This window comes from Uloborus diversus, chromosome 1, assembly GCF_026930045.1.
Source record: "Uloborus diversus isolate 005 chromosome 1, Udiv.v.3.1, whole genome shotgun sequence".
Lineage (NCBI taxonomy): Eukaryota > Metazoa > Arthropoda > Arachnida > Araneae > Uloboridae > Uloborus > Uloborus diversus.
Window position 1 is genome coordinate 83046250 of NC_072731.1, and position 18990 is coordinate 83065239.

General features: G+C 33.0%; 3 long non-coding RNA genes across 3 annotated transcripts; 1 reads left to right on the forward strand and 2 right to left on the reverse strand.

The window, feature by feature from the left end:
* Nucleotides 1–2448: 2448 nt before the first annotated feature.
* On the forward strand, nucleotides 2449–6875 carry LOC129234682 (uncharacterized). Its single transcript, XR_008581560.1, has 3 exons — nucleotides 2449–2571; nucleotides 4791–4881; nucleotides 6713–6875. It is a non-coding gene; the product is annotated as an uncharacterized LOC129234682 (long non-coding RNA).
* Nucleotides 6876–8043: 1168 nt separating this feature from the next.
* LOC129234683 (uncharacterized) lies at nucleotides 8044–12042 on the reverse strand. Its single transcript, XR_008581561.1, has 3 exons — nucleotides 11955–12042; nucleotides 9274–9446; nucleotides 8044–8118 (listed from the first exon to the last, which is right to left on the reverse strand). It is a non-coding gene; the product is annotated as an uncharacterized LOC129234683 (long non-coding RNA).
* A 779-nt stretch (nucleotides 12043–12821) lies between these two features.
* On the reverse strand, nucleotides 12822–16821 carry LOC129234684 (uncharacterized). The gene is made up of 3 exons (XR_008581562.1): nucleotides 16734–16821; nucleotides 14053–14225; nucleotides 12822–12896 (listed from the first exon to the last, which is right to left on the reverse strand). It is a non-coding gene; the product is annotated as an uncharacterized LOC129234684 (long non-coding RNA).
* Between the last annotated feature and the right edge of the window lie 2169 nt (nucleotides 16822–18990).

Genomic DNA, 18990 nt, shown 5'->3' on the forward strand with positions numbered 1-18990 from the left:
GAATTTTTCACTTTTCTCGATTGTGATGCTTGTTTGCATTGAATTTTTTTTTTTTTTCGAATGGGAGGAGGATGTTAGGTTACATTGACCTTATTCTAAATGCGAGTTTGATTGGGATATTTTAGTTTAAAAGTTTTTCTTCTGCGAGAACACACACGTAATTTAAGTTAAACTCCAATCGAGCACTATTCCGAATAGGAATAAAAACTAGCTTGAAGAAATTGATAAAATTCCCATTGTAACCTAGAAAAAAACTAATATGTATATCCTTGTCCCCCCCCCCAAAGAGCAATTACTTAAAATTACGCGCAGCAAGAAGAAATATCCCCTCTCCCCGAAGAAAAAAAGAATTTAATTGAATCTATGCATTGCAAATAGTAGAACAAACTGAAATTTTCAATGTATATTTATGTATATTGATACAAAAAATATGTATAACAAGTAGAGTAAAGTAAAAATCCCCCGCCTCGGAATACAAAAAAAAAAAAAAAAAAAAAAAAGATTAAAATACTTGTGACAATTTGAAGAAAACACGCAATTCTCCCTTTCCCCCAAAGAGCCCGAAGGAATGGAGTTTCATTAAAATATGCATTATTACTGGAACAAATTCAGAAAAATTCTCCCCCCCCCTCCAGGTATCGCTGACTAGGCTGACATGGTCTCTCGTCTTCTAAAGAAAAGAATGCATACAATTCAATTAAAACTACTCCTCTTCCTAAAAAAATAATAATAATTAAATTTCGCTCTAAACTTTGAAAGAAAAATCTCCCCCCCCCCCAAGTCATGATATTTCAATATTTCCTAGAAGGGTACGTGCAAAAAGGAATAAGTCAATGTACGAGTATGTTGCGTCGAAAAACAGCAAAAATTACGCCAAATTTATAGAAATACAGTTATTTTCCAAAAGGCATGAGAGGAGCAATACCTCTCCTGACCCTCTCAAATGTCGGACCTGTCCCCCTCTCCCCCAACGAAAAAGAAATAACAATAAGAAGAGTGTATAACTCTAGAAAACACACTTGTATTCCACATAATTCTATATTTTGCCGAATTTTAACCCGATTCACATGTAAAAATTATCGATACTCGTCAAATGATGTCTACAGGTGGCTTATATGTAACTTGAAACCACTAAAAAAATTATTTAGACCATTTAATTGCCGAAAAACTATCAATTAAACATCGCTCTAACCCTATTCCTACGAAGATCCTATGCTAATTCTCCCATAGCAACGCGCATAGCAACGGCATGATTGGAAACTTCCCCGTGTTTCTGGCAACCCCTGACGTCACACTAAACGTATCTAAGCGCGAACGCCCTCTGGCTTCTGGAAGAAGCGAAAAATATCGTTGTCATTCCTAAAAAAAAATGAAAAAATATGAAACCTATTTTCGAACGTAGAATAAGTTATTTTTCGAAATTTCTTGTTTAGAGAGGAGTGACTATCCAATATAAATGGGTACAAGTAAAAAAAAAAAAAAAAAGAAATTACAATGACGTACGACGATATCGTGAAAATAACCAATCCTATATCGCTGCGTCATCGGGTCACGATATAAAATGATGTCTAATCCGACAGAGCGTGTGCCATTGACAAAATCGTCACGCGTCATTGTAACGATAACGCAAGCGTCATTGTGCAGTCATCGTTTGCGATATCTGCCTATATCGTTTACGCGTCATTGTAACGATAACGTAAGCGTCATCGCGTCGCGATTAGAGAAGTGCGTGAAATTTCAAATATTTGAATTTTTTTATTAAAACTGAATTATTTTTGATTTATTCCATTTTATTCATAAAATAACTGTACAGTTTTGAAATTTGACTATTATAAGCAATTTTGTAAAATGCCGTTTCGTGTGATATCGTGCCGATGACGAGCTATACAGTAGAAACGATATACGATATCGGGTAGATGAAACGATATACGGCAATGACGTACAGATGACGCTAAGATATCGGGTGCTACTAGGGATAAGGAAAACTTACATTATTTTGAGAAGCTCGAGAATACTACTAAGGGACGAATTAATTTCTGTAGCTGAAAGCAAACTAAAACTCGTCGATTGCGTTAATAAATACTCAGAACAAACTGCCTGTGTTTACGTCAACAGACACACGTGGAACGCAACGTGGCAATGTTTTAGTTTCATCGGCAGTTTTGTAAATCACCGCAAGGTAGCGTATTCGAGCGCTGGAGTTCCGAATAGCAACAAGTTTATTTGCAGAAAATTTTGACATATGTATATTGTCAGCTTGGAAAATCCATTTCGAATAAATGCGTGTACAAAGTTGAAAAAATAAAGAAATAAAAAGTTGCAAGTTAACCGTTTCAAATATTAAAGCAGTATACTGAAATTACAAATTACAGACAAAGATATCAGAAAGGAAACTGACAATGGAGTGCATTAGTGTGACGTCACTTCCGAGCTGCCTGGTTCAGCAGTTTGTGAACCATCATGCCGTTCCTATGTTATCTCTACGAGGAGCTAAGTGAGATCTAATATATGTGGAATTATGAAAAGATTTATCTATTTCTTCTGTTTAAAAATCACTTATTTCAGTACCAGGTAAGTTGAAGTATCAAATGCAATCAGTCTTATGTTCATTTTAGGCACAGATTTTATTTGAGAATTAAATAAAGTTTTGTTTACGTTCGCGTAATGAATCATTGAGCCACCATTCTGCATGTAGTGTTACTATTATTGTCGCAAATTTTCCTTCAATCAAAAACTATTTGAATTGATGAAACTACTTCCATATTAAATGAGTAAAAGTCTCCAAAAAATCCGTAATTCACGAAATTTTTGGGGGTTTTTTTCGGTTTTTCAGAATAACATAAATGTTTGTTTACATTCGTAGAGATGTAGTGTTGGTGGTAATTCTGCCAGTTTTTTAAAATATTCTGCATATTTCAACTCAGTTATGAAACTTTTTATGACATTTCATAGTATGTTAAAGCATCATATGCAATGCATATATCAAAAAATTTTGTTTATCATCACTGAATGAACCACCATGCTCCACGTTGTGTTGCTACTATTTTTAACTCTAAACGAATTCCTCACACATTTTTCTCCCATTAAAAGCGAGTTATATTGAGATTAAATAAGTCAAAATCACAAAATAAACGGCATTTCCCTAGTTTTATGGTTTTTTTTTCTGTTTTTTACAATAAAATGAACGTTTGCTTACATTCGTGGTACCGATATCCTACGTTATATCGTTTACCGGTTCTGTTTATTCTGCAGGTATCAATTTCTTCCTAGAATTTATTAGCCGTAAGTTTTATTATTTTGGTTCAAAGTAAGTTAGAGCAAGAAATACAATAATTTTAAAGTATATTCTATGTTCACTTAATTACCCATGTTCCATGTTGTGATGCTTCAATTTTCACTGTTCACTAATCACTGCAGGTTTTTCTTGGATTACAAAACATTTGCATGGGTAAAAGTTTTAAACTAAAGTTACAAAATACATATACGTATTCCATACATTTGATATACCGCTATTTGTTCTTGACAGCAAGACATTTGTCCGCATTTGTTGAACCTATATATCATTTGCTGTGTAGTGTTGGTGTTATTTTCTACTTTTATTAATTTGTTCTTAGTATTTTATTACAGTCGTCCCTTGTACTTTGTGCTTCGACTTTCGCGGCTTCACTACATCATGGTTTTTTGTAGTTTTTTTTTCCAAATATAGTAATTAGCCTTCCTTATGCACTCGTGTAAACTTTTTTCTACAAAAGAATTACAAAGTATATGTCTTTTAAATAAGGTAAACTTTTAAGTAAGGTCTGAGGGGCAAGTTGTAGCAGTTAAGGGAGTGGAGGTATAAAATTGCCGAAGAAAGTGTAAGGAATCGCTTTCTCATTTTAATCGTTAAGCACTAACTGGAAAGTATAAATCACTGTATTATTTACTTAGGGGATAAATACATCTGTAAATGGTGTTGAACTAGCTTTTTAAGTTGTATATGTAAATGTAGAGGAAGAACAGGGGCTGCTATGGCCACTAATGGGCAATTGATTCATCATTGAACAAGTTGAGGTTTCTCATAGACTAGTAGTAGTGTATTCAGTAATTTCATGTAGTAGTAGTGTGTAAGAACTGCATGTGTGTATATTTTATTTCTCAATAATTAACAATGTAGTATCTATTACGTCTAACATATCTAATTTTCTCATATTTTGTGCAATATATTAAGTAATACAAATGTAATGGTGGCTAAGGATGCTGTTTTATGTCTAGGGGGCTCTAACTATGATAACCTATTTAAAGTGCCATAAGTGAATGTTATGCGCTCTAATTAGAAAAATATATACAGAATCCTACTTCGCGGAAATTCCGTTATCGCGATAAAGTCTGGAACGAATTAACTGCAATAAATGAGGGTTGACTGTAATAGGTTTACATTTAAAAAAAATTATGTGATTGCGACAATACCCAAAGTAGACAAAGTGAGGAAAAAGGGCAACTCTGCATTTTGCTTCAAAAATGTAATGGGATTCTAGGAAAAGTGTCGGTCTTTAAGCCGTTCTACACTGGCTTTTACTATCAAAATTCCAAGTATTTTGTTACCTAATACATTCAGTATAAGACTTTTAGCCAACACTCATTTTTCAATGTCATTAAAGATGATTTCTAAGAATATGTGCTGAAAATTGCTTAAATGAAATGTGTTGTTTACTTATAAATCTGATAATTTTTGAATATTTTGATTGGAACATTTTATCTGCTTAGTTGTATTTAAATACATCTTTTGATATATTCCTTTTTTCCTTCAGAACCGTGAATTTTTTGTACCCGTTTGCAATCACTTCAGTGAGCGTGATGGCTTAGATTCCCAAAAGATGAGAAGCAGAAAGAAATTGGAACGTAAATATAAGATAATTTAGTTTTATTATGTTAATATCTATGCATAATTTTTTAAATTATTTTATACAATAAAAATTAAAAGTATATTTAGTTAAAATCTGTTGGGTCATTCAAGAACCTGACATATTTATTACTTTTTACCTATATTACTGCTAAATAATTATATAAGTAGGTATCCTGCAAGAGAACTCACGTGAGGAAATCGAAGAGGTAACTTCATTCGAAAATTTTAAATACTGTCAGCCCCGTTTAATCGGGTAGCTAACCTCCGGGAACCAAATATTTTCCCTTAAACGCAATGTTAACAATCCCCACTTAGTCAAATAATAATTTTCTCGGACAGTCAAATAATATTCATCGGTTTTTGCAAAGGTTTTATCTGATATATTTGAAGGAAGGTTACGACCTCCCCCCCCTTCTTCCTCTGAATCCACACTTGTGGTTTGCATTTTCTGTGGTCTTCTTTGAGAGAAAGGTTACCATATTTGGTTATATATCAAATTATTTTGATATTTGGTTTTGAGCTTTAAATGTTACCACAATTGTCATTAGCGTGTATTAAAAAATATATTTGATCCCACAGTTATAATAATTTCCTTGCGTTACTTTTACTAGTTCGTGTCACAGACACGTTCTGTATTTGTCAAGAAGTATGCGCAAAAAAGTTTTAATCACGTTTTTCCTCCCAGACCGTTTTTTAATCTCGACCTGGTAGTATACCCTAGCTCCTATATAGGGGATATATTTAGCTTTATGCATGGTAAATGAATTTGATTAGCAAATAGGGATGTACCAAATATTTGTTGGTATTGGGGTCACTGAACTATTTGACTCACAAAACAAACCGAACATTAGGTTCTGCCGAATAACTTAGCAACTGTAAATAATTGGACAATTTGTTAATAAACCCGTATTTATGTATACAATGAATTAATGTTATAGTATACAGATTGTTACTTACTAATATTTTCACATTCAAAGTAATTTTATTGTTAGCACTTAGATATTACATTTAAATTTCTTTGCTTTTCAGTTTCCTTTCTTCTTCTAAGTTTATGACGTATGGCATTAACATAAATTGAGGCAAAGTATAGAAAGTGCCGATTCAAATAAGTATTCTTCTGAACAAGAGAGCAGGGTTGCCAACATTTCAAGAATAGCAAGAGGAGCACTGAAAAAAATTGAGAGCAGCATTTGACCACTTTAGCATAGCATTTTAAAATTGTCTTAGGTAAAAGGTATTTAAAATTGTATCAACAAAGTATTTAACATAGTCGCTAACTAAGTTTTAACATACATACCTGTGAATTGTTGCACTTAACTAAAGAAAAAAACTCGGAAATAACTAGGAAATAGTTGGTATGGTAATGGTAAAATTGGTTATTTTTTTAATAACAGATAGGTGGCCTTTTTGGCTTTTTTAAATTCCTCATCACCAAACATAGAATTGTAGCAAAACTTATCCCCTGCCCTAGAAGCACATTTTTCAAAAAGCAACTCTTGTAATGTGTCATATCTTAGGTTGCAACGGTAATCAGTAACATTTTGACGAACAATACTGAAGACATGCTCTTTCGATCATCTCAATTAGGGAAGAAAAAAAGAAAAAAAAATTTAAAATTGAACGAGAATGTCGGAGGGGGCAGAGTTTTAAGATTTAGCGGAGCAACTACGCTCAAAGCGGAGAGGTTGGCAACCCTGAGAAAGTAAACTATTTTAGCCGTTAGTGTTAATATTTTTTCTGTTTATCACTGTTGGTTTAAAAAAAAAATATTTGAATATTTTTACTCAAAATAGCTCAATTTCCTAACATAATTTTATTTTCTTTTAGTTTCCTGCTCGATTCTCGGATGGAAGAACATTTCCAAATTGACAAATATCCTTATTTTTACAGCTTTATTGCATGCATATCTAATGTAAAATTCCCTCAAAAGTTCTTACTTAATATATTCTTATTTTCAAGGCCAAACTCCACAGAATGGAGTAACAACCATCTTTTTTAAACCTTTCATACTAAAAAAGGATTTGTATGCAGCATTTTTTCCTTCTAGGTCATCACAACCGGAGTGTCTGGAGTCATTGACCTAGCAATAAGTTTTTCATATGAACTGACATTAGCTTACAGCTTAAGGTGTTTGTATTGAAAATGTACATATTATAAATGTATGCAAAAAATAAAAAGTTTTATGTAAAAAAAAATTGAATATTTTTGCACAAAATATCTAACATTCAAAAGAATTATACTTATTTAAAATATACAAGTTTCCATACCTGTCTTACTTTTTATGCCTTTCTTTTTTAACGGGTATTTAATTAAGAAATGCATTTATCCTCAAAGTGAATTATTTAAGTATAAATTTTTGGGAAACTCTCTTTTGAAAGACAAAAGTAAATGGGATGGACTATTTTTTTTAATTAATTTTAATTGTGTTGATTTAATAATTTTTTCCTATCATGAATGTTTACACAATTATGAGTAATCTAATGATGTAAAGTTGTTTTGGTTTATGCTGTCCCTGCAATGGTAACCGATGTAGATACATTGTTTATCCAATGTTGTTTTGGTAGGAAGATTAAAGAGAATCTTTCCCCCCCGACTATTTTTCACTAGCTTCCAATATTGTTATGTTTTCAATACAGGCTTCTCGTACGGTAGGGGAAACTGCTCACTCACTTCATAGAGCTAAATATTAATGATGGATTGAAAAGTGATTTTTACAGGGTGGTTTAATATATATTTCATAAAAAAAAAATTACAAATCTACTTGTTAATTGGAAATGGGTAATTTACAATGGTCATCCAATGAAATTTTTAATGCTATGTTTCATATTTATAGAGGCTCTTTTAGCAAGTAATGTTAAAAACTAATATAACCCAATTTTACAGTACAAGTACAGCTTTGGGGACCCTGAAGCCTCTTCATTTCTATTAACCCCCACTTTTGTGGTGTACCAGCTGTCTATGATTTTCAGGAATCCATTAAAAGATATCAAAGGTTCATATAAATTTGCATTGCGGTAAGCCGCTGCATTTATTTACATTTATTACATTTTTTTTTTTTTGTCTACATTCTGTTTTCTGCCAGATGTCATCAATAAGCTCACTTCTTTTGCATTGAAGAAAAGGCCTCCTCATAACCATGAAATGCATGTATGCAGTATCTGTGATGTATCAAATGTAGCTGAGCCTTGTTTCTGTAGTCAGGTGTGACAAATCAAACCATTTAACAATGCCATCTGAAAAAGGAACTAATATATATTCACATTTTATACTAACTACCAAAAATGTATACACAAAAGACATTATGATAATAAGAATTGTAGAAATATAGGAAACAAATTTCATTTTCAGTTAATAAATCTACTACAACCATATCAAGTAATTTAAAGAAAAAATCATGGTATGGAACTGAGATTTTGGAAATTTAAACCATGGTGATGCAGTTGTTGTGAATGGTACAGATAAAAATCGGCTGTTTTTTTAAATGTGACAGATAATAAATACTACTGATTCGATCACTCATTCCAAGGATAATTTGAAAATTTGGAATCTGTACCTAACATTTTTTCTTAATTTGAAAAGTTGTACCAATGTTCTAAAAAAGGTAACAGTAGGAATATTTAAACTATTTTGCTATTTTCATTCAAGAAAATCTACAAAAAAAAAAAAACTATCTAATGTATAAATATATCATAGTGCATTTTAAAAATGTAAATGAAAAACATGTCTTGTAAAGTACATACAGTCGACTCTCAAACCCACTGACCTGAAATCCGCAATTGAAACAGTGAGAAGCAAAGGGATGTAAGTGCCAGATTAAAAATTTGGAGCCAACTAGAGGGCAAAAGGTAGGTGAACCTCTCCTCTGTTTTGGGGCAAGAGATATTACTAGTGGCAGGAGGGGTGGGGAAAAGACACCTGTTGGCTCGAGCCTGAAGGGGGCCTAACACATTGTTTGAATAATATGTCTATCATAATTATTTTATGCTAGGATTTGTACTGACTGACAGATTTCACTACTTCAAGCTTTCTTTCTCGTGGTTTTTTTTAAATGTAAGGTATTAAATTCTTTCAATTTCATTTAATACATAAAGCAATTACTTTCAATTAAGTGTCATTGATTGAAAAAGTTGGAAAAAATCAATATGTGAGAAAATAAAACAAGTGCAAGTTCTAGAACACTGAATAATAAAAAATAAATACACATAGCATTATACGTTTAATTTTGTTTGACCTAGGCTATTTTTTTTCCTTAAAACAGCTCAGAAAATGATAGAAGTAAAATTAAATGATCATTATGAGCTGTAAATAATCGAAATAACTCAAGAATGCTACAACAGAGAACAAATTATAAAATTATTGTTCCGAGAGCTTTTCTAAAGTTTCATTACCTATACAGTGTACAACTTTTCTTTCATGCTTGCATGAACATTCCCCATAATATATAAACCATGAGCATCATAAAGGAAGGACATCTTATTTTGAAATTCTGGAGAGTTTGCTTCTTTAGCAAGAAGTATTCTCTCACCAGCACTTTTCTCGAGATTTGAAAAAAAACCAAGTTCTGAAATAAAAATTGAAAAAAATTCAGAACTTTTCCATGAATTCAACTTCAGAAAATTTGTACACGAAACATTGAATAACAATTTGTAAATCTGTATTGTGATATTTTGTGACATATTAAAAACTTGTAAACGTTACGAAAAAAGGTACATTTTGAAATGTATGGCTAGTGCCACCACTCACAAAACTAATTGCACACAATGTTTTAAGTTTTAATAACTCTAATTAATTTTTGACAGTTGCTTTGTTAAATGTTGAATACAGAATACAAAATCATAAATATTTCACATATAATCAGATATGAAATAAAAATCCAAGAGTATTCAATATATGCTAGTAGCAGTTTTAGAAATCCTTAGAAAAAGTAACTAGCCCGTTAACAGAATGAACACAAAATATAGTTAAACTAGAAATGTGTTAATACATCAAATTGTAACCATTTTACTTAAATTTTAATTTTTTGTAAAATCTTCAAAATGTAGTTATTTTTGGCTTTAATTAAAAATTCATCCGAGAAAAATTTACCTCAGTTTAATCAAACACAATTACTGCAAATTAAAAATAAAATTTTAAAGCTGTAAATAATATGATGTTTCTGAATTAGGGATGATCATCAACTACCATTGTTGGAGCAAGCCTAACTCGACACCCTGACAGCATCACAATGCTGTGATTAGGATCTGCGTAGACTTCACAAGGCTGCCAGGTTAGGTTTGCACTGACTTTAGTTTCAGGGACTTAAACCCTATTTCATGGTGGTGGGACCAGGACACCGGATTAAGATATCAGGAGGCCCTAGGCTGACGAGGTTCCTCTGTAGTCAATCCTTACAATTTTAACCATTAGCCAAAATAGTTACGGGCCTTTTGGGATCCTAGGCAACAGCCTAGTTTGTCAATTCGGTAATCAGGGTTTGGGTTCGACAGTTTTCACTTGGACTAGCCGACCGCCAGTGATTTCTACCGTTGCTCATAGGGGGGGAATTATTAGCATACTTGCCAACTTTTGGAAACTGGTATCAGTAAAACTTTTTTACTGATAACGCCTTCCATCCAATTTAAAGTTTTGTTAAATTAAATTAAGAGGAGGTAATCTAGAACAGTGGTTTTCAACCTCTCTGAATCCATGTACTGCTCTAGCGTATCATTAACTATGCGTAGCTCCAACAACTTTTTCTTCATCGAAATTTATTAAACATCTCAATTTAAAATTTTATATGCTATGAGCATGAACAAGTCACACACATGATTTTCGAGCCCTGGCTTTAACTTAGTTGGAGAGGTAATAGAATTCTTATCTAAAAATACTATAAATTACAGCAGAAAATCAGATGGTAAATGAAATAATTCAGGACAGGCAGATATCGGCTGTACAAATGCGAACGCTTGTCTTGGTCTCAAAAACAAAAGCAGTACATAAAATGAATGAAATGCAGTTCATTTTGTTGACTCTGACTGATCTATTACCAATGCAAATGGTTTTTAATGTAAGGAAAACCTGCAGTGGTTAGTGAAAATTGATGCGTCACAACACAGAACATGGGTATTTTAGTGTTCATAGACAATAGCTTGCATTTATTTTTTTAACTTATTGTGAATCATAAGAATAAAATTAAAGACTAATAAATTCTAGGAAGAATTTAATATCAGTAGAATAAACGGTACCAGCATAGGAACCATAATGTAGAAGGATTTAGGTACCACGAATGTAAACAAACATTCATCTTATTTTAAAAAAAAAGAAACATAAAATTAAGGAAACACGGTTTACTTAATCTCATGTGAATAGCTTTTAATTCGTTAAAAATGTGTAACGAATGTGTTTAGCGAGAAAAATAATAGCAACACAATATAGAACATGATCATGGTGGTTCATTCAGGGATTATAAACAAAACTTTATGCATATGATGCTTCAACACACAATGAAATGTCAAAAAAAGCTTCATAACTGAGTTGAAATATGCAGAATTTTTTTAAAAAGAGGCAAAATTACACCAACACTAGACACCTCAACGAATGTAAACAAACATTATGTTGTTAAGGAAAACCGAAAAAAAACCCCATAAATTTCGTGAGATACGGATTTTTTGGCGACTTTTATTCATCTAATATGCAAATTTTTCATCAATTCAAGTAGTTTTTGACGGAAGGAAAATGTGTGACAATAACAATAACAACATATGCAGAATAGTGCCTCAATGGTTTAATACGCGAACGTAAACAAAACTTATCTAATTCTCAAATAATATCTGTACCTAAAATGAACATAAGACCGATTGCATTTGATACTTCAACTTACCTGGTATTGTAATAAGTGCTTTTTAAACCGAAGAAATCGATAAAACATTTTCTAATTGCACATATATTAGACCTCACTTAGCTCCTCCTAGCATGGTGGTTCAGTTCAATACATCAGTCAGCAAACGCAAACAAAACTTTATTTAATTCTCAAAAAAAAACCAGAACCGAAAATGACATAAAACTTGTTGCATTTAATACCTTAACTTACCTGGAATCCAAATAAGTGCTTTTCAATGCCAAGAATTTTGAATGATATCTTCTAATTTGGCAAAAAATAGACCTCACTCAGCTTCTCCGTAGGAATAACATGGGAATGAAATGAAAGAAGATGACGTCACTGAACCAGGACTAGCGGAAGTGACGTTTTTACTAATGGACTCCATTATGAGTAATCTAATGATGTAAAGTTGTTTTGGTTTATGCTGTCCCTGCAATGGTAACCGATGTAGATACATTGTTTATCCAATGTTGTTTTGGTAGGAAGATTAAAGAGAATCTTTCCCCCCCGACTATTTTTCACTAGCTTCCAATATTGTTATGTTTTCAATACAGGCTTCTCGTACGGTAGGGGAAACTGCTCACTCACTTCATAGAGCTAAATATTAATGATGGATTGAAAAGTGATTTTTACAGGGTGGTTTAATATATATTTCATAAAAAAAAAAATTACAAATCTACTTGTTAATTGGAAATGGGTAATTTACAATGGTCATCCAATGAAATTTTTAATGCTATGTTTCATATTTATAGAGGCTCTTTTAGCAAGTAATGTTAAAAACTAATATAACCCAATTTTACAGTACAAGTACAGCTTTGGGGACCCTGAAGCCTCTTCATTTCTATTAACCCCCACTTTTGTGGTGTACCAGCTGTCTATGATTTTCAGGAATCCATTAAAAGATATCAAAGGTTCATATAAATTTGCATTGCGGTAAGCCGCTGCATTTATTTACATTTATTACATTTTTTTTTTTTTGTCTACATTCTGTTTTCTGCCAGATGTCATCAATAAGCTCACTTCTTTTGCATTGAAGAAAAGGCCTCCTCATAACCATGAAATGCATGTATGCAGTATCTGTGATGTATCAAATGTAGCTGAGCCTTGTTTCTGTAGTCAGGTGTGACAAATCAAACCATTTAACAATGCCATCTGAAAAAGGAACTAATATATATTCACATTTTATACTAACTACCAAAAATGTATACACAAAAGACATTATGATAATAAGAATTGTAGAAATATAGGAAACAAATTTCATTTTCAGTTAATAAATCTACTACAACCATATCAAGTAATTTAAAGAAAAAATCATGGTATGGAACTGAGATTTTGGAAATTTAAACCATGGTGATGCAGTTGTTGTGAATGGTACAGATAAAAATCGGCTGTTTTTTTAAATGTGACAGATAATAAATACTACTGATTCGATCACTCATTCCAAGGATAATTTGAAAATTTGGAATCTGTACCTAACATTTTTTCTTAATTTGAAAAGTTGTACCAATGTTCTAAAAAAGGTAACAGTAGGAATATTTAAACTATTTTGCTATTTTCATTCAAGAAAATCTACAAAAAAAAAAAAAACTATCTAATGTATAAATATATCATAGTGCATTTTAAAAATGTAAATGAAAAACATGTCTTGTAAAGTACATACAGTCGACTCTCAAACCCACTGACCTGAAATCCGCAATTGAAACAGTGAGAAGCAAAGGGATGTAAGTGCCAGATTAAAAATTTGGAGCCAACTAGAGGGCAAAAGGTAGGTGAACCTCTCCTCTGTTTTGGGGCAAGAGATATTACTAGTGGCAGGAGGGGTGGGGAAAAGACACCTGTTGGCTCGAGCCTGAAGGGGGCCTAACACATTGTTTGAATAATATGTCTATCATAATTATTTTATGCTAGGATTTGTACTGACTGACAGATTTCACTACTTCAAGCTTTCTTTCTCGTGGTTTTTTTTAAATGTAAGGTATTAAATTCTTTCAATTTCATTTAATACATAAAGCAATTACTTTCAATTAAGTGTCATTGATTGAAAAAGTTGGAAAAAATCAATATGTGAGAAAATAAAACAAGTGCAAGTTCTAGAACACTGAATAATAAAAAATAAATACACATAGCATTATACGTTTAATTTTGTTTGACCTAGGCTATTTTTTTTCCTTAAAACAGCTCAGAAAATGATAGAAGTAAAATTAAATGATCATTATGAGCTGTAAATAATCGAAATAACTCAAGAATGCTACAACAGAGAACAAATTATAAAATTATTGTTCCGAGAGCTTTTCTAAAGTTTCATTACCTATACAGTGTACAACTTTTCTTTCATGCTTGCATGAACATTCCCCATAATATATAAACCATGAGCATCATAAAGGAAGGACATCTTATTTTGAAATTCTGGAGAGTTTGCTTCTTTAGCAAGAAGTATTCTCTCACCAGCACTTTTCTCGAGATTTGAAAAAAAACCAAGTTCTGAAATAAAAATTGAAAAAAATTCAGAACTTTTCCATGAATTCAACTTCAGAAAATTTGTACACGAAACATTGAATAACAATTTGTAAATCTGTATTGTGATATTTTGTGACATATTAAAAACTTGTAAACGTTACGAAAAAAGGTACATTTTGAAATGTATGGCTAGTGCCACCACTCACAAAACTAATTGCACACAATGTTTTAAGTTTTAATAACTCTAATTAATTTTTGACAGTTGCTTTGTTAAATGTTGAATACAGAATACAAAATCATAAATATTTCACATATAATCAGATATGAAATAAAAATCCAAGAGTATTCAATATATGCTAGTAGCAGTTTTAGAAATCCTTAGAAAAAGTAACTAGCCCGTTAACAGAATGAACACAAAATATAGTTAAACTAGAAATGTGTTAATACATCAAATTGTAACCATTTTACTTAAATTTTAATTTTTTGTAAAATCTTCAAAATGTAGTTATTTTTGGCTTTAATTAAAAATTCATCCGAGAAAAATTTACCTCAGTTTAATCAAACACAATTACTGCAAATTAAAAATAAAATTTTAAAGCTGTAAATAATATGATGTTTCTGAATTAGGGATGATCATCAACTACCATTGTTGGAGCAAGCCTAACTCGACACCCTGACAGCATCACAATGCTGTGATTAGGATCTGCGTAGACTTCACAAGGCTGCCAGGTTAGGTTTGCACTGACTTTAGTTTCAGGGACTTAAACCCTATTTCATGGTGGTGGGACCAGGACACCGGATTAAGATATCAGGAGGCCCTAGGCTGACGAGGTTCCTCTGTAGTCAATCCTTACAATTTTAACCATTAGCCAAAATAGTTACGGGCCTTTTGGGATCCTAGGCAACAGCCTAGTTTGTCAATTCGGTAATCAGGGTTTGGGTTCGACAGTTTTCACTTGGACTAGCCGACCGCCAGTGATTTCTACCGTTGCTCATAGGGGGGGAATTATTAGCATACTTGCCAACTTTTGGAAACTGGTATCAGTAAAACTTTTTTACTGATAACGCCTTCCATCCAATTTAAAGTTTTGTTAAATTAAATTAAGAGGAGGTAATCTAGAACAGTGGTTTTCAACCTCTCTGAATCCATGTACTGCTCTAGCGTATCATTAACTATGCGTAGCTCCAACAACTTTTTCTTCATCGAAATTTATTAAACATCTCAATTTAAAATTTTATATGCTATGAGCATGAACAAGTCACACACATGATTTTCGAGCCCTGGCTTTAACTTAGTTGGAGAGGTAATAGAATTCTTATCTAAAAATACTATAAATTACAGCAGAAAATCAGATGGTAAATGAAATAATTCAGGACAGGCAGATATCGGCTGTACAAATGCGAACGCTTGTCTTGGTCTCAAAAACAAAAGCAGTACATAAAATGAATGAAATGCAGTTCATTTTGTTGACTCTGACTGATCTATTACCAATGCAAATGGTTTTTAATGTAAGGAAAACCTGCAGTGGTTAGTGAAAATTGATGCGTCACAACACAGAACATGGGTATTTTAGTGTTCATAGACAATAGCTTGCATTTATTTTTTTAACTTATTGTGAATCATAAGAATAAAATTAAAGACTAATAAATTCTAGGAAGAATTTAATATCAGTAGAATAAACGGTACCAGCATAGGAACCATAATGTAGAAGGATTTAGGTACCACGAATGTAAACAAACATTCATCTTATTTTAAAAAAAAAGAAACATAAAATTAAGGAAACACGGTTTACTTAATCTCATGTGAATAGCTTTTAATTCGTTAAAAATGTGTAACGAATGTGTTTAGCGAGAAAAATAATAGCAACACAATATAGAACATGATCATGGTGGTTCATTCAGGGATTATAAACAAAACTTTATGCATATGATGCTTCAACACACAATGAAATGTCAAAAAAAGCTTCATAACTGAGTTGAAATATGCAGAATTTTTTTAAAAAGAGGCAAAATTACACCAACACTAGACACCTCAACGAATGTAAACAAACATTATGTTGTTAAGGAAAACCGAAAAAAAACCCCATAAATTTCGTGAGATACGGATTTTTTGGCGACTTTTATTCATCTAATATGCAAATTTTTCATCAATTCAAGTAGTTTTTGACGGAAGGAAAATGTGTGACAATAACAATAACAACATATGCAGAATAGTGCCTCAATGGTTTAATACGCGAACGTAAACAAAACTTATCTAATTCTCAAATAATATCTGTACCTAAAATGAACATAAGACCGATTGCATTTGATACTTCAACTTACCTGGTATTGTAATAAGTGCTTTTTAAACCGAAGAAATCGATAAAACATTTTCTAATTGCACATATATTAGACCTCACTTAGCTCCTCCTAGCATGGTGGTTCAGTTCAATACATCAGTCAGCAAACGCAAACAAAACTTTATTTAATTCTCAAAAAAAAAACAGAACCGAAAATGACATAAAACTTGTTGCATTTAATACCTTAACTTACCTGGAATCCAAATAAGTGCTTTTCAATGCCAAGAATTTTGAATGATATCTTCTAATTTGGCAAAAAATAGACCTCACTCAGCTTCTCCGTAGGAATAACATGGGAATGAAATGAAAGAAGATGACGTCACTGAACCAGGACTAGCGGAAGTGACGTTTTTACTAATGGACTCCATTGTTTGTGTAATGGAGGAAAACTTAAGTAATCTTAACTGCATAAAATGTAAATTTGTTTATCTGAGAAAAGTACTTACCTCCGAACTTTAAAATTTATTCCATGAGGCGCCCAGCTTTTTTCTTCACATGCAGGTTTTTCGGAAGCGGAAATCTCTGACTCATTTCACTCAGCAGACACTTAAGACTTATATTATATATATATTTTTAATTGCCTCTACATTCCGGTACGTGGAAAGGAAGAGATAAATCCAACAGAATTGTATTCAAAAATAGCATCCGAAGTTACATATTTCCTATTTCATCTATATCAACCAGAGCAATCAACACTACTGGCACTGCTTTCAAAGTTTCGCGCCAAGTTCATAGATCGACGACTGGTGGCGTAACGAAGCGGGGGGGGGAGGGGAGTTATCTGGCCTGTTATCACGTGGGTCTCGGCTTAAGTGCTTAAGCACTTTGGGCGCCGAGCATTTTGGGCGCCGGGAACTTTGGGCGCCGAGCGTTTTGGGCTCCGGGAACCTAAAGGCACCGAGCATTTCAGCCGCCGGGAAGCGAATTTTGAAACCCTCTCAATATTACAGTGCATTGGCGAAATTCGAAAGCTGCCAAAATGTTTGGCGAGAATTTCGCAGTGCTGCTCTTTGCGGACTCTGCTCAAGCGCCTCTGCTAGAGTCCCTATATAGGGACTCTAGCAGAGGCGCAAGGCTAGAGGGGGGCTAGATAGGGGCTAGGCAAGAGGCGCAGAGGCTAGAGTCCCTATATAGGGACTCTAGCCTCTGCTTGCAACCTGTGTTTGAAAACAAAGTTCAACGTTCGGTTAGGGACCGAACCCTTCTGTAAGCGTCGCATATTGACCGTTCCCAAGCGGTAATTCTGTAAGCCACGCTATGTTTTGTAAGACGGCTTGGTTTCTTAATATTACAAACGATCAAAACGAAAATTTAACTTACAGAGTAAAAGAAATTACTGATGAAAATGCTGCAAATGTGGGTTTAAAAATTTTTTTTTCTTAATTTAATTGCGGATAATCCCGAAAAAAAAGAGGGACAGAACAGCCGATTTATATTATGCGAATTTAAAACAAAATGTGAAAATTCATGTGCCTAAAGGTTTAACGTTGTAATTAATAATTTAATAAACGGTCTAATTGATACAACTATATCAATTAGATAACTTTATATGCAGTATTCGGGGGGGGGGGAGTACATATATATAGTGTGAAATGTAAGTCAGAACAGCTCTTTTACAAAAGTACTCCAATAGGTTTTCTAGTTTTTTATTTATTTATTTACTTTTTTTTCTTTTGAAAAACACAAAGACACACACACATATATATATATATATGGCAATGATTTTTTTTTTTTGGTGGTGGGATTGTGATCGCTTCCTTTTTTTTGGGGGGGGGGGGGACACATTCACCCTTAGTTTTATTTACCCATGTTTTGTAGCATTTTTTAAAATTAATTTTCTGTTTAGTTTGTTCTTTAAGTTTTGTTGTTTTTTCCACCAGTACTTACATGTTCTTTACGTAATTGCTAGGTTGGGCCTTTTTTGGTTAAAGATTTTTTAGATTGTATTTGTGTTTTAATCAGGCCCGTGTCCAGATTTTCATAAAGGGAGGGGTTTTAACCCTTCAAGCGGCCGTGACGTAAAATTCCTTCACCCAGCGATGTATTGAAGAGCGGCCGTGTCGAAAAATTTGGCCTTGAATATTCTGCTTCGAGAACGGCTGTGGCGTAAAATTCTATGGAAGAATATTCATGGCGAAATTTTTCGACACGGCCGCTCTTCGATACATCGCTGGGTGAAGGAATTTTACGTCACGGCCGCTTGAAGGGTTTAATCTTACCAGTGTAGGGAGGGGGAGAATTCAACCCCCTTACAGCTTTTAGTTTTACGACAAATTACTGATCCCAGTATGGCGTTTATTCACATGTAAGGACTGCTGTATTCTTGAAGGATACCTCTAGCTGTACAAGTTACCAAAGTATTCCTTCGTTTCACAGATTCGCTTTGATCAAACTTTGCTTGCTTCTTTTTAATTAAATCTGTTTACTATATAGCATATTGCAGTGAGTAT